Here is a 12,717-nt window from a genome sequence, read left to right as displayed (position 1 = left end):
ATGTTATATTAGAAGAGATGAGTATATTGGCAAATTTGATTCTAGAAGTGATGAAGGAATATTTCTTGGTTCTTCATTTAAGAGCAAGGCATATAGATGTTTTAATAAGAGATTGCAGAAAATTGTTTAGAGTACAAATGTAAAGATTGATGAACAATTTAGAGGAACTTCAAGGTATATAGACTCTGAACCGGCAACAGAAATTGTGACAAATGAACCTAGACTAAATCCACCGGTACAGAATGAAGATCCAGTTACCTTGGTATCATCAGAGGATTCCACAATAATTGAAGAACAACAACAAACTAAGACACCCCGGTATGTAAGATTGAATCATTCTGAAGATCAGATAATTGGAAACAAATTTAAAGGAGTTATGACAAGAGGAAGATTGGCAAATGAAGAGGTATGTCTTATTTCTCAAATTGAACCATCATCTATCAATGAGGCATGTGAAGATAAATTTTGGATTAAAGCTATGGAAGAGGAATTAGGACAAATTGAGAAAAATAATACTTGGACATTAGTTCCCCGGCCTAAAGATAAAAATGTAATTGGAACCAAATGGGTATTTAGAAACAAACTTAATGAAGATGGTAAGGTTGTCAGAAATAAAGAAAGACTAGTATGTAAGGGATATTCTCAGAAAGAAGGAGTTGATTACAATGAAACCTTTGCACCGGTAGCTAGAATTGAGGCAGTCAGATTATTCTTGGCTTTTGTAGCTGACAAGGACTACAAAGTTTATCAAATGGATATTAAATATGCATTTTTGAATGGAGATCTTGAAGAGGAAGTATATATTGAACAACTTGATGGATTTTCTTTGACAGATGACAATGATATGGTTTGCAGGTTAAGAAAAGCTTTGTATGGATTAAAACAAGCCCCAAGAGCTTGGTATGCAAGTTTGGATAAGTATCTTTTAAAGATTGGTTTTACTAAAGGAAATGCATATAGCAATGTATATTACAAAATAACTAATGATGACATCTTGATTATTGAAGTATTTGTTGATGATATAATCTTTGGAGGAGAAGATGGATTATGTAAGGAATTTTCTATTAAAATAATGCAAGAATTTGAAATGTCTATGATTGGAGAAATAAAATTCTTTTTAGGATTGCAGATTTCATAGACTAATAGAGGTATATTTTTGAGTCAATCCAAGTACTTGAAAGAATTACTAAAGAAATTTGGGATGGAGAATTCTAAACCGGTAAGCACACCTATGACTATAAATGATAAATTATCTCAAAGGGATGAATCTACACCTGTTAATCCAACTAGATACAAATCTATGATAGGAGGTTTACTGTATTTGACACAAACCAGGCCTGATATTATGAATGCAGTATGTATTGTTTCTAGATTTCAAAGTAATCCTAGGGAAAATCATGAATCAGCAGTAAAAAGGATTTCCTAGTACTTACAAGGCACAACAAATCTTGGATTATGGTATCCTAGAGATGAAAATTTTGACCTATGTGCAAACACAGATGCAAATTGAGTAGGGGATGTGGATGATAGAAAAAGTACCACTGGAGGAGCATTCTTTCTTGGAAAAAGATTAGTTTCTTGGTTGAGTAAGAAACAAAGTTGTACATCTTTATCAACAGCTGAACCAGAATATGTTGCAGCAGCAATTAACTGTACACAGGTACTATGGCTTAAGCAGATGTTGAAAGACATAAAGGTAAAATGCAAGGAACCTATTACTATATATTGTGATAACACTGCAGCAATTGATATATCTAAGAATCCGATATTACATTCTGAACAAAACATGTTTCTATCAAACTGAATTTTCTAAGGGAAAAAGTTGAAGAAAAAGAGATAAACTGGTTTATGTGAATACTAAAGAACAGCTTGCAGATATTTTCACAAAACCTTTGCCTAAGGAGACCTTTGAATATCTCAGAGATCAGCTTGGAGTCATACCACCACTGATAGAGACTTAGACAATTGATGATTGTCATCAACCGACAGAATTGAAAGACAAATCTTTTACTCCGGTCTTTGATGAGGAAGCTACTTCTCAGGGGGAGTAGTTAGTATATTGAATTGATTGGTATTTTGTATGAACTTGATTATTGTAACTTTGGCATTTGATGTCAAAGGGGGAGAGATATCTATGGAAAAACACATTATATTTTGAGGAGAGATTGGTATTAAACATTAATCTTTGGATAAACACATGTTGCTCCCAGGGGGAGAAATTGTTGTTTAAAGGAGATTGTTGGTTTTTGGTATTTGGCATTTCTATTTTGGCACTTTGATGGTTTTTCCATCTTGTGTTGCCATCAATGCCAAAGGGGGAGATTGTTGGTATTTTAGTATGGTTTTGTCATTGATGTCAACACCTACTGAAACACTAGCACTTTGGAAATCCAGCAACATTCACCGGCAAGCAACTATTGCACAGTTACTGGTATATGGTTCACTGACACTTGGAATGATATGGAAGACACTTGGTAATGTTGAAGACATCATATGGAAACTTTGTTTTGAAGAATTAATCATTGGTATATTCATATTTGCATATTTTCTTTTACCGACAAATAGGTCCAGGGTTATCTAGGGTTACACCGGCAGGTTTATCTTTTCCAGATCAGCATGACACGCTATGGAGATGATTTATTATTGTTGTAAAAGCATTAAGCCAACATGTTTAATCAGTTATTGCATCTGATATTATATTGTATGTAAAATATTTTTTATTGTAATATCTTGTAGAGCCGACCTAATAAAATTGGTCTTAGGTTATGGTATAAATGTAAGATCTTATTTGTAAGATCAAATATGGAATGCGAAAAAGAATTGTGTGAAGGTATATGCGAGATTAAGCATAGGTATACACAAAGACATCATTTGAAGGTGAAGCTAGGTTTTTGTAGAAGCATATCAGCATTACACCAGTACTAAATCTAGCATATGAAGATGTTATTTTGTGTAGTACATTCTTATTGGATTTAACCATCCAGCTGTAGTCAGTGTGACTCCCATTTTGTGATTGAGCAGTGAGCTCTAGGCTGGTGGCCTTTCTGCATGTGCATACCCCATTTATGTACACTTACTATCTACAGTAGTATCATCTAATTGTGGGTAAGGTTTCCCACCATGGTTTTTCCCCTTACAGGGTTTCCACGTACAAATATTGGTGTTATGTGTTGTGGATGACTCTATGTTTATGTTTCATGCATTAATCTCTACCGGTATAGAAATTTACTATTAACACTGTCTACCGGCACACTTAACTAGTTTACCGGTATTAAGCATTAAGTTGGTTAATTGGTTTTTGGTTTAAATTTATTAGACAACTAATTCACCCCCCTCCTCTCAGTTGTCTCCAGGACCTAACAGCTTTAAGTGTGGAGGAGAAGGACATCGTGTATTTGAGTGTAAGAAGATAGAAACTACCAGAAGAGAAGCACTGGTGGAAGAAAATCTCACCAGATTAGACAATAAACTGGATGATGGAGAACTGTTGGTGATGAGGAGAGCTTTGTGTCATACTAGAGGAGATGAAGAGCGCTTGCAGAGGAAGAATCTATTCAAGACCAGATGTAAGGTATTCGGTAAGTGTTGTAAAGTTGTTATTGATAGTGGTAGTTTAGATAATCTTGTTTCAAAAGAAATGGTGAATAAGTAAAAATTGGAGAGATTGAAACACCCTAAGCCTTATCAGATAGCATGGATTCAGGATGAACAGAAGTTGTTAGTAAGTGAAAAATGTTTGGTGAAATTGAAAATTGGGAATTATCATGATGAAGTCTTGTGTGATATTATGCCTATGGATATTTGTCACCTTTTTTGGGTAGACCTTGGTAGTTTGATAGATAGGCAGTACATGATGGGAGGAAGAATACATACACTATTGTGGCCAATGGGATGAAGCAAACCTTGTTGCCTCTAGAGGAACCTTTGAAGAATGAAGTTTGTACAAATGCTAGAATCTATTTGGTAGATGGAAGAAAAATCCTAGATGGATTGAGACATGAGTATGTGTGTTTTGCCTTAATTTCTAAGAAGACTGAGAAACCAGAACTGGAAGGAGAACACCCAGAAGAGATAAAATATTTGCTGACAGAATATGAGGACATCATTTAAGATAATGTACCTGATGGATTGCCACCCGTGAGAAGTATTAGTCATTGCATGGACTTGGTTCTTAGAACTAGTTTGCCTAACAAAGCTGCACACCTATTGACACCGACAGAGAATGAAGAATTGAATAGACAAGTGCAGGAGTTGTTGAAGAAAGGTCTGATTAGGGAGAGTTTGAGCCCTTGTGCAGTGTGAGTAGCATTAACACCTAACAAGAATGGAGAATAGAGAATGTGTATTGATTCTAGAGCAATAAACAAGTTCATAGTGAAATACTAGTTTCCTTTGCCTACGATGGATGATATAATGGACTATTTGAGTGGAGAAAAATACTCTAGAAAGATAGATTTGAAGAGTGGATATAATCAGATCAGGATCAAAGAAGGTGATGAGTGGAAGACAACATTTAAGACAAATGAAGGATTGTATGAATGGTTGGTGATGCCTTTTGGATTGACTAATGCACTGAGTACTTTCATGAGGCTGATGAACGAGGTATTGAAGAAATTCTTGGGTAAGTTTGTTATTGTGTATCTGGATTACATTCTGATTTTTTAGTAAGACAAAATAGGAGCATTTGTTTCCGTTAAGACAAGTTTTGCAGAGGTTGAGAGAAGAGAGGTTGCTGATCAATATCAAGAAGTGTACTTTCATGAAGGACGAGTTAGACTATTTGGGATTTGTGAGATCTGAGGATGGTTTGAAGATGGACCCTAAAAAAGTGAAAGCAATTGTTGAATGGCCTACACCAGAAAGCATTAGAGAGGTAAGACCATTTCATGGATTGGCTAGTTTTTACCAAAAGTTTATCAAAAGTAATTTGGATGCTGTTGTAATATTCCTGATATCTCTGAATGTTTCTGCAAATTTTCAATGTTCTAAGTCTGCAGGTTTAAGCTTCTAAGGGTTTAGGGTTTGATGAATTTAAATCATTAAAAAAAACCTTTATATGTCTCTTGTCCTAAGGGAAGTTCTTTTTAATTGTTATCTTTTTCACCACTTAACCAGAAGGGTCATTATGTCATTGAAAGGAGCCATTTAAGTCTTAAACCTACACAGGTTTCATTTTTATTAAAGTTGGAGTGCTTTAATTTTCCCTAAGTCCTAAATAAGACTTTTAATGCATGTATTTGGTTCTTAAAAGTTGGGCAAATGTGAATAATCCAATGACGGTCGTGAGACTATGAAGGGAAGTTGTGTGTTGAATGGTGTTTGTGACTCAACGACAAGCCACCAGTGGCGGGGCCAGGTGGAGATCCAACGGTGGAGCGGTGGCAATCAAGTGGCAAAGGTGTCTTAAAGTTCGAGTGACAAGGATTTGATCCAATGGTAGTCGTGAGACCGCAATGGGAAGGTACAAGTCTTTTACCCATCGTGACTCAGTGACTAAAGGAAGACAAATACAGTATGGCAGGCCCTCTTTGCAAGACTTGAGAGATTAAAGGGCATGTTAGATTTGAGCGATCTAACGGTTGTCGCTAAATCGTGAATGAGAGTTGCAAATTCTTTACTCTTCATGGATCAATGATTGAAGGAAAAAGTGCACTAAATTCCCTTTTGTCCATTGGAGCAGAAATTTTGAATTTCAAACAAATTAATTGCAGACCGTGTGGCTTGGTTAATGAGAACTAATGCTGATTCGCCACCGAGGTTGCTTCGTAAAATCTTGCTTTTTTAGTTTTTGATTTGTAAAAGGCTTTCATGAAGGGTTAGCAGAGACAAATTTTGCAGCTTCTATGAGTTTTCTGGTAGCAAGTAAGTTGTTCTACGACTGCTATATTTGCAATTTCTGCTCTTGTGTGTTGGCATTGTCTTGTTCTGGTAAATTTGAAGGGTTGGTTGAATCAAAAAGTTAAAATAAAATAAACCCTAAATTATCAAAATGGCACCACGATGGGAGTTCAAAGGGAAAATAGATTATCAAGAAACGGCCATTTGTGATGATTTTTTAGAACAGTTGGTTCAGTCTACAAATAGTTCTGCCAAACAAAATGAACTTGTGCCCAAATCTTCTCGCTTGCAAATTGGTGAAGGATTGTTCGACAAAGGACATGGTTAAGAGATTCCCATATAGGAATGTTTGGTTTAGGTCTGTTCAGGGTGGGGTTTAGTCAGCCAAATGCATCTGCTCCTTCAAATAGCCTATGGCAATCAGATGTCAGGAAATTGGTGGTCCCTGGAGTTTTTATGGATATTGACTTGTTGACCCAAATTGCAAAGAATTATGACTCTGTTACCAGAATTGTAAGGAATGTGAATGGAAGCCCTTTGACTAAAGTTACAACTGATGAGATTAGAAGGGTTTTCTAGCTAAATGAATCTTCAAATTATTTAGAGCCGATTGATTTTGAAATGTTAAAGAAGGTCTATGATACTCAAAAAGATCATCTTAGAGGTGGACCAAGGAGGGAATTGTTTGCAAAAATAGGAGGGCTAACATTGGTAGGGCCCAGTATAGTTGAACCTTTCCCTATGAATTTTTTCACTTTGAGGGATAAAGGAGTATTGGTCTCTGTGTTAGATTTTTGGAGAGGATGTAGAAAATTCTATGCCAACTCATCATATGCTCATGATGGCACAAATTCTCAATCCATCTATAGCAGTAGCTTATGACTTTGCACCTTACCTATCAAATGTGATCCATGAGGGTTTGATTGGGATTAATATTGCAAAGGTGGATAGACCTTTTGGCTGGTATTCTTTGTTAATTCACATGTTCTTGTTCAAGGGTGTAGACTATTTTGCAAAGGGTATGGACTTATTGAGAGTAAAAGATGGTGAAAACATGTCAGTGCAATTATGGAGTGCAAATCTATCCTGGGATAGAGAAGATGGCAGCTATTTAAAGTTTGACAGATGTTTTGCATCGAGGTTAAGAATTCTCTTGTGTCAAGAGAACCCTGAGATACCAAAAGCTCTTCTTGAATTTATCATACCCAAGGAATTTGCAGAAGATATCAAAATTGTGCATAATTGGGGTAATATAATTTTGTATCCTGGTTCTACTATTTTAAGAGTGTATGGCTTTAGTGGAACTCCATATTTTCTCCCTTAGCAGGTCCCCTTGAAAATAGGTATTTTTGAGATCATAAGAAAGATTGGGGGTCTACAGGAAGCAAAATTGACAAATAAGGGTAGAGGAACAATTTTTCCAACCATTACCATTGCACACCAATTTGTGATTACTAAAGGGGGTTGGCTGCATTTTGACAAGTTCTTGAAGCCTTACAGATTGGTAACAACAGTTGCAAGATTTGCTGACTAAAGGGGGTTGGCTGCATTTTGACAAGTTCTTGAAGCCTTACAGATTGGTAACAACAGTTGCAAGATTTGCTGACCCAAAAGATTTTTTCAATGGCATGTTCAAAAAGAAGGTCAGGTGTGGTGCTAAAATTCATCAATTCCACTTTCCTGAGGATTTAATAAGAAATGAGTTTAATCTGGCGGAGCAAGAGGTGAGGAACGAAAAATGGTTGGTATATAAAAAAACTCTTGACTTTGTCCAGTATTTTGATAAAAGCTATGATCCACTGAAGAGATTTCATCCATTTGGTGAAAAGGTAAATTTTTTAATAGAATATTTTGAGGACACCATGCAAACCCTAAATGAGAAAAAAGATGCAGTAATAAAGGTAGATCCTAAAAAGGCCAAACTCATCTTGACTAAACCTATTTTTGCTAAGATCATTCCTCCTGGTGAATATGTAATGTATAAAAAATCAAGCTATAATGTGGTGATGCCTAGGAGGGATGAGCCTTCTACATCAAAGGGAAAAAGGCCAATGGAGGATGCTCCTGAGTTCCAGACTTCCCTTAAGAGGCAGAGATTGGAGGAAGAGGCACATCCAAGTGAAGCTATGTATTCACCTTCCCAATCCCCATTACCTATAGGCGATGAGCAGGCCGTAGCTGAGAAACTAATGCAATTAGGAAGCTTGGGACAAATTTCTTTTACTTATGGAGAATTGCAGGAGGGAGTGCCAAAAGAGCCAGCGGGTGCTAAAATGGGTTTAACTATTAAGGAATTTGATGGAAGAGGATTGGATGCTGTTATAAAGCAAGCCTGTGATGAGTTTTTGGCCGATGACAATTTTGTAAAGTCAGGAGCCTTTTTGAAATTTGTTTGGAGAAAGCATATGGATCAGTTTAAGAAGAGATGTGAAAAGGGACAAGTTGAACAACCAAATAAAGATCCATCTACTATTGAAGTAGAAATTAAACAAGAAATGCTAAAATAATTTGAGATGATTACCCCAAAGGAGGGGAGAAAATTAATTGAAAGTGTTGGAGTGCTAATTCTCCCTGAGTGGGATATAGCAGATGTTGTGGTTTTTGATGCAGTAAGAAAAGAAACTAAGTCCGTAGAGGGGATAACCTATAGTAATGACCATGCAACTCTTGTAATGTGGTCACTAAAATGAAAAGAGAACATAAAAAGGGGTGAATCCTCAAGGCCTGATTACTCAGGTGGAATGGTAGTGAAGAGGGTCAAAGATATAGGTGCAAGAGAAGCTACTAGCATGAATTTAGAGTCTGCTAAGTTTGGAATAGTAGTGGCCGAGAAGGAGGCAAAGGAGAAGGTGGATCTTCAAGTAAAAATAGAAATAATTCTCAAGGCTTACAATGATGCCAAGATTGAAATCACTTGTAAGGACAAAACAATTGTAGAAATAAAAGGAAAATTGGAGGGTCAACAACAAAAGGGTGGGTCCTCTCAATTGATGATTGCCTCTTCTCCTGCCAAGCCCCCTTCTTCTAGTCCTATCATTGAATTTCCTTCTTCCCCCATGACTTCTAGATTTTAGTTAACAGAGAGTGTTCAAGATGAAATTGAAAAGTTAAAGCAGGCTTAGTCAATATTGGAAAATAAGTATGAAGAAAAAGTCAGAGACACTATTTTGAAATTTGCCGATATTGTTTAGGTAGCAATTGTATATTTGAACATGAAAAGAATAATGAATCTCTTGGATTATTTGGAGGAAAAGGCTACTTTGGAGCCAGTCTTAGACAAGTGGATTGCAAGAGAAGTGGACTTAGAGTCAATATATTCATTATCTCGGGAAGAAGTAGATGTTGATGATGCAATTAAGTCTACTTATGAATTAGTTAAAGACTTGTCCATGTTTGCAGCTGAAAGAATAGATGTTGAAAGAAGGGAAGGTTTATTCCAAAAGGAATATACCAAGGAAAAGTTCAAATTGTTTCCTAGAGGTTTCTTAAGTGCAAACAAGATGAAAGACAAGGGAGTGTGGATTGAGGAGCTAGGTCACAGGCTATTTCAAAGGATAAATAATGTTATAAATATGGATAATACCTTTTTGTTTATTCAAACTATTGAGGAAATTGAAAAGGCAAAATCATATTTTGGCTTTTTAGAAAAGGAAGTTAAACAATTAAGGATGAAATGGAAAAGTTTGAATAAACAAAAGCTTAAAATTATCAACTTTCCTTGGCCTAATGATGAGATGTTCAAACTGTTAGGTCCCAAAGACAACTGAGAGGGGGGGGTGAATCAGTTGTCTAATAAATTCAAAATTCAAACTAAAAACTTATTAACCAACTTAATGCTTAATACCGGTAAACCAGTTAAGTATGCCGGTAGATAGTGTTAACAGTAAATTGCTATACCGGTAAGGATTAATGCATGAAATATAAACATAAAGTCATCCACAATACATGACACCAATATTTGTACGTGGAAACCCTGTAAGGGGAAAAACCACAGTGGGAAACCTTACCCACAATCAAATGATACTACTGCAGATAGTAAGTGTACAAGAGGGGTCTGCACATGCAGAAAGGCCAACAGCCTAGAGCTCACTGCTCAATCACAAAAGGGAGTCACATTGACTACAGTTGGATGGTTAAATCCAATAAGAATGTACTACACAAAATAGCATCTTCATATGCTGGATTCAGTACCAGTGTAATGCTGATATGCTTCTACAAAAATCTAACTTCACCTTCAAATGATGTCTTCGTGTATACCTTTGCTTGATCTCGTGTATACCTTTACTCAATTCTTTTTTGCATTCCACACTTGATCTTACAAATAAGATCTTACATTTATACCATACCTTAAGACCAATTTTAGTAGGTCGGCTCTACAAGATATTACAATAAAAACATTTTACAAATAATATAATATCTAATGCAATAACCGATTAAACATGTCGGCTTAATGCATTTACAACAATAATAAATCATCTCCATAGCGTGCCATGCTGATCTGGAAAAGATAAACCTGCCGGTGTAACCCTAGATAACCTGGACCTATTTGTCGGTAAAAGCAAATATGCAAATATGAATATACCAATAATTATTACTTCAAAATAAAGTGTCCACATGATGTCTTCGACATTACCAAGTGTCTTCCATGTCATTCCAAGTACCAGTGAACAATATATCCTACCGGTGAACCATATATCAGTAACTGTTGCACAGTTTACTGTTTGCCGATGAATGTTGCTGGATCTCCAAAGTAGGTGTATTTAGTAAGTGTTGACATCAATGACAAAACCATACCAAAATACCAACAATCTCCCCCTTTGGCATTGATGGCAACATAAGATGGAAAAACCATCAAAGTGCCAAAACAGAAATGCCAAATACAAAAACCAACAATCTCTTTTGGAGGGAATGATTTTCAAGATAGTAATATTCTTCTAGGGAAGTCTGAATCTTGTTGCATCCAAATTTCTATAAAGGGATACCAGGACTACCTAGACAAAGAGATCACAAAATTTTGTAGTGAAGCTCTGGCGAAATATATGCAGACTTTGTTTTTGGCATTTTCAATTATTCTTGTATCTTTGTAATGTTTGATGAGGGAATAATATACAGTTAAAATATTTTGAGCTCAGATCTGTGTTGTCTTTATGTTTGCATGCTGGTTTTGATTTTTAATTAAATAATCAAGGATTGTTTAATTAGATGATTTGCAAGGCAATTAATGAGAATGTTTTGAGTCATTTTATCAAGGAGGAAAATTAAATATACTTAATTCATCTTCATTGATATCAGTATATTCACATCAATTTGATGACTAGGTCTAGTACAAATTAGAAGTCTGTATATGTCAGGCATATAAAGATTTAAAAGATAAAAAATAGTGATATGTATATGAATTATGTTGTTAGATTTAGTCTAGCTTTTTATGACTCTTATGCCCAGATAAGGCACTGGTCAAAATTGCTAGTATTTGTGATATCTTTGTGGTACCATACAATCAAAATAAATTTTTCATTCATGTTTGGTTGCACTAAATTGAAGAAGTTTGCAGAAATTTGCACTTGTTTTCTATAAACTATCTATTAGGTTGTGAGAAAGTAGTCACAATTAGGTTCACCCACCTAAGCTTTGTAATGCTTGAAGTGTAGGAGGTTTTTTCCTTGTAAACCTCGCTAATGTTGTCTTGTTTCCTATTCTTGTTGTTCTCTTCTTTTGTAAACAAAGGCATAATTTGTGAAGAGAAAACAAAGTAGTCAGAAATAGAGACCAACAAGAGGAGATCAAAAGGAATTCAAGTGGACCACCAGAGAAAACAAAATTTTTGAATTGTTGAAGCATAAAATGATTGATCAGCCTGTGTTAGCTTTACTGGATTTCAATAAAGTATTTCAAGTGGATTGTGATGCAAGTGGAACAACAATAGGAGCAATCTTGAGTCAGGAAGGGAGAGCAGTAGCTTATTTGAGTGAGAAATTGAATGATGTCTGGAGAAGATATTTAGTGTATGATCAGGAGTTTTATGCCATAGATCAAGCCTTGAAGAAGTGGAGACATTACTTGTTGCCTAAGGAGTTTGTGTTTTATATAGATTATCAAGCTTTGTAGTATTTGAATGGTCAGATAGAATTCTTACAGAGTTACACCTTTGTGTTGAAACATATAAGTGGGAAATCTAACAGATTTGTTGATGCATTGAGTCGGAGAAGGAATTTGTTGATAGAGATGAGAGTGACAGTATTAGGATTTGAAGATTTGAAGACCTTGTATGATGATGACTTGGATTTTGAAGAACCTTGGAAAGCATGTAGAGAACCAACTATGGTAGATAGAAGAAAGTAGTTGGATTACTTCATTTAGGATGGGATGTTATTCAGAGGAGTTCAATTGTGCATACCTAAGAGTTCTATGAGGGAGAATATGATAAAGGAGAAACATAGTGGAGGACTATTTGGACATTTTGGCATTAACAAAACAATAGCATCGGTGAGTAAGCAGTACTTTTGGCCCCAAATTCATAAGGATGTTAAGAGACATGTGTAGAGTTGTAGAGTTTGTCAAGTTGCAAAAGTTAGTAGTCAAAATGTGGGATTGTATAAACCTTTGACAGTACTGGCAAGACCTTGGGAGTATATAAGCATGGCTTTTTTACTTGGATTGCCTAAGACATTGAGAGGGAATGATTCTATATTTGTGGTAGTGGATAGATTATCGAAGATGGCTCATTTCATACATTGGAAGAAGACATTAGATGCATTGCATGTAGCAGACCTATTTTTCATGGAAGTGGTAAGGTTGCATGGATTACCTAAGAGCATAGTTTAGACAGAGACACTAACTTTGTTGGCTATTTTTGGAGAACACTTTGGAAGAAGATGAAGA

The sequence above is a fragment of the Cryptomeria japonica genome, chromosome 11 (genome assembly GCF_030272615.1).
Source record: "Cryptomeria japonica chromosome 11, Sugi_1.0, whole genome shotgun sequence".
NCBI classification, from domain to species: domain Eukaryota; kingdom Viridiplantae; phylum Streptophyta; class Pinopsida; order Cupressales; family Cupressaceae; genus Cryptomeria; species Cryptomeria japonica.
This window is presented reverse-complemented; position numbering follows the sequence as displayed.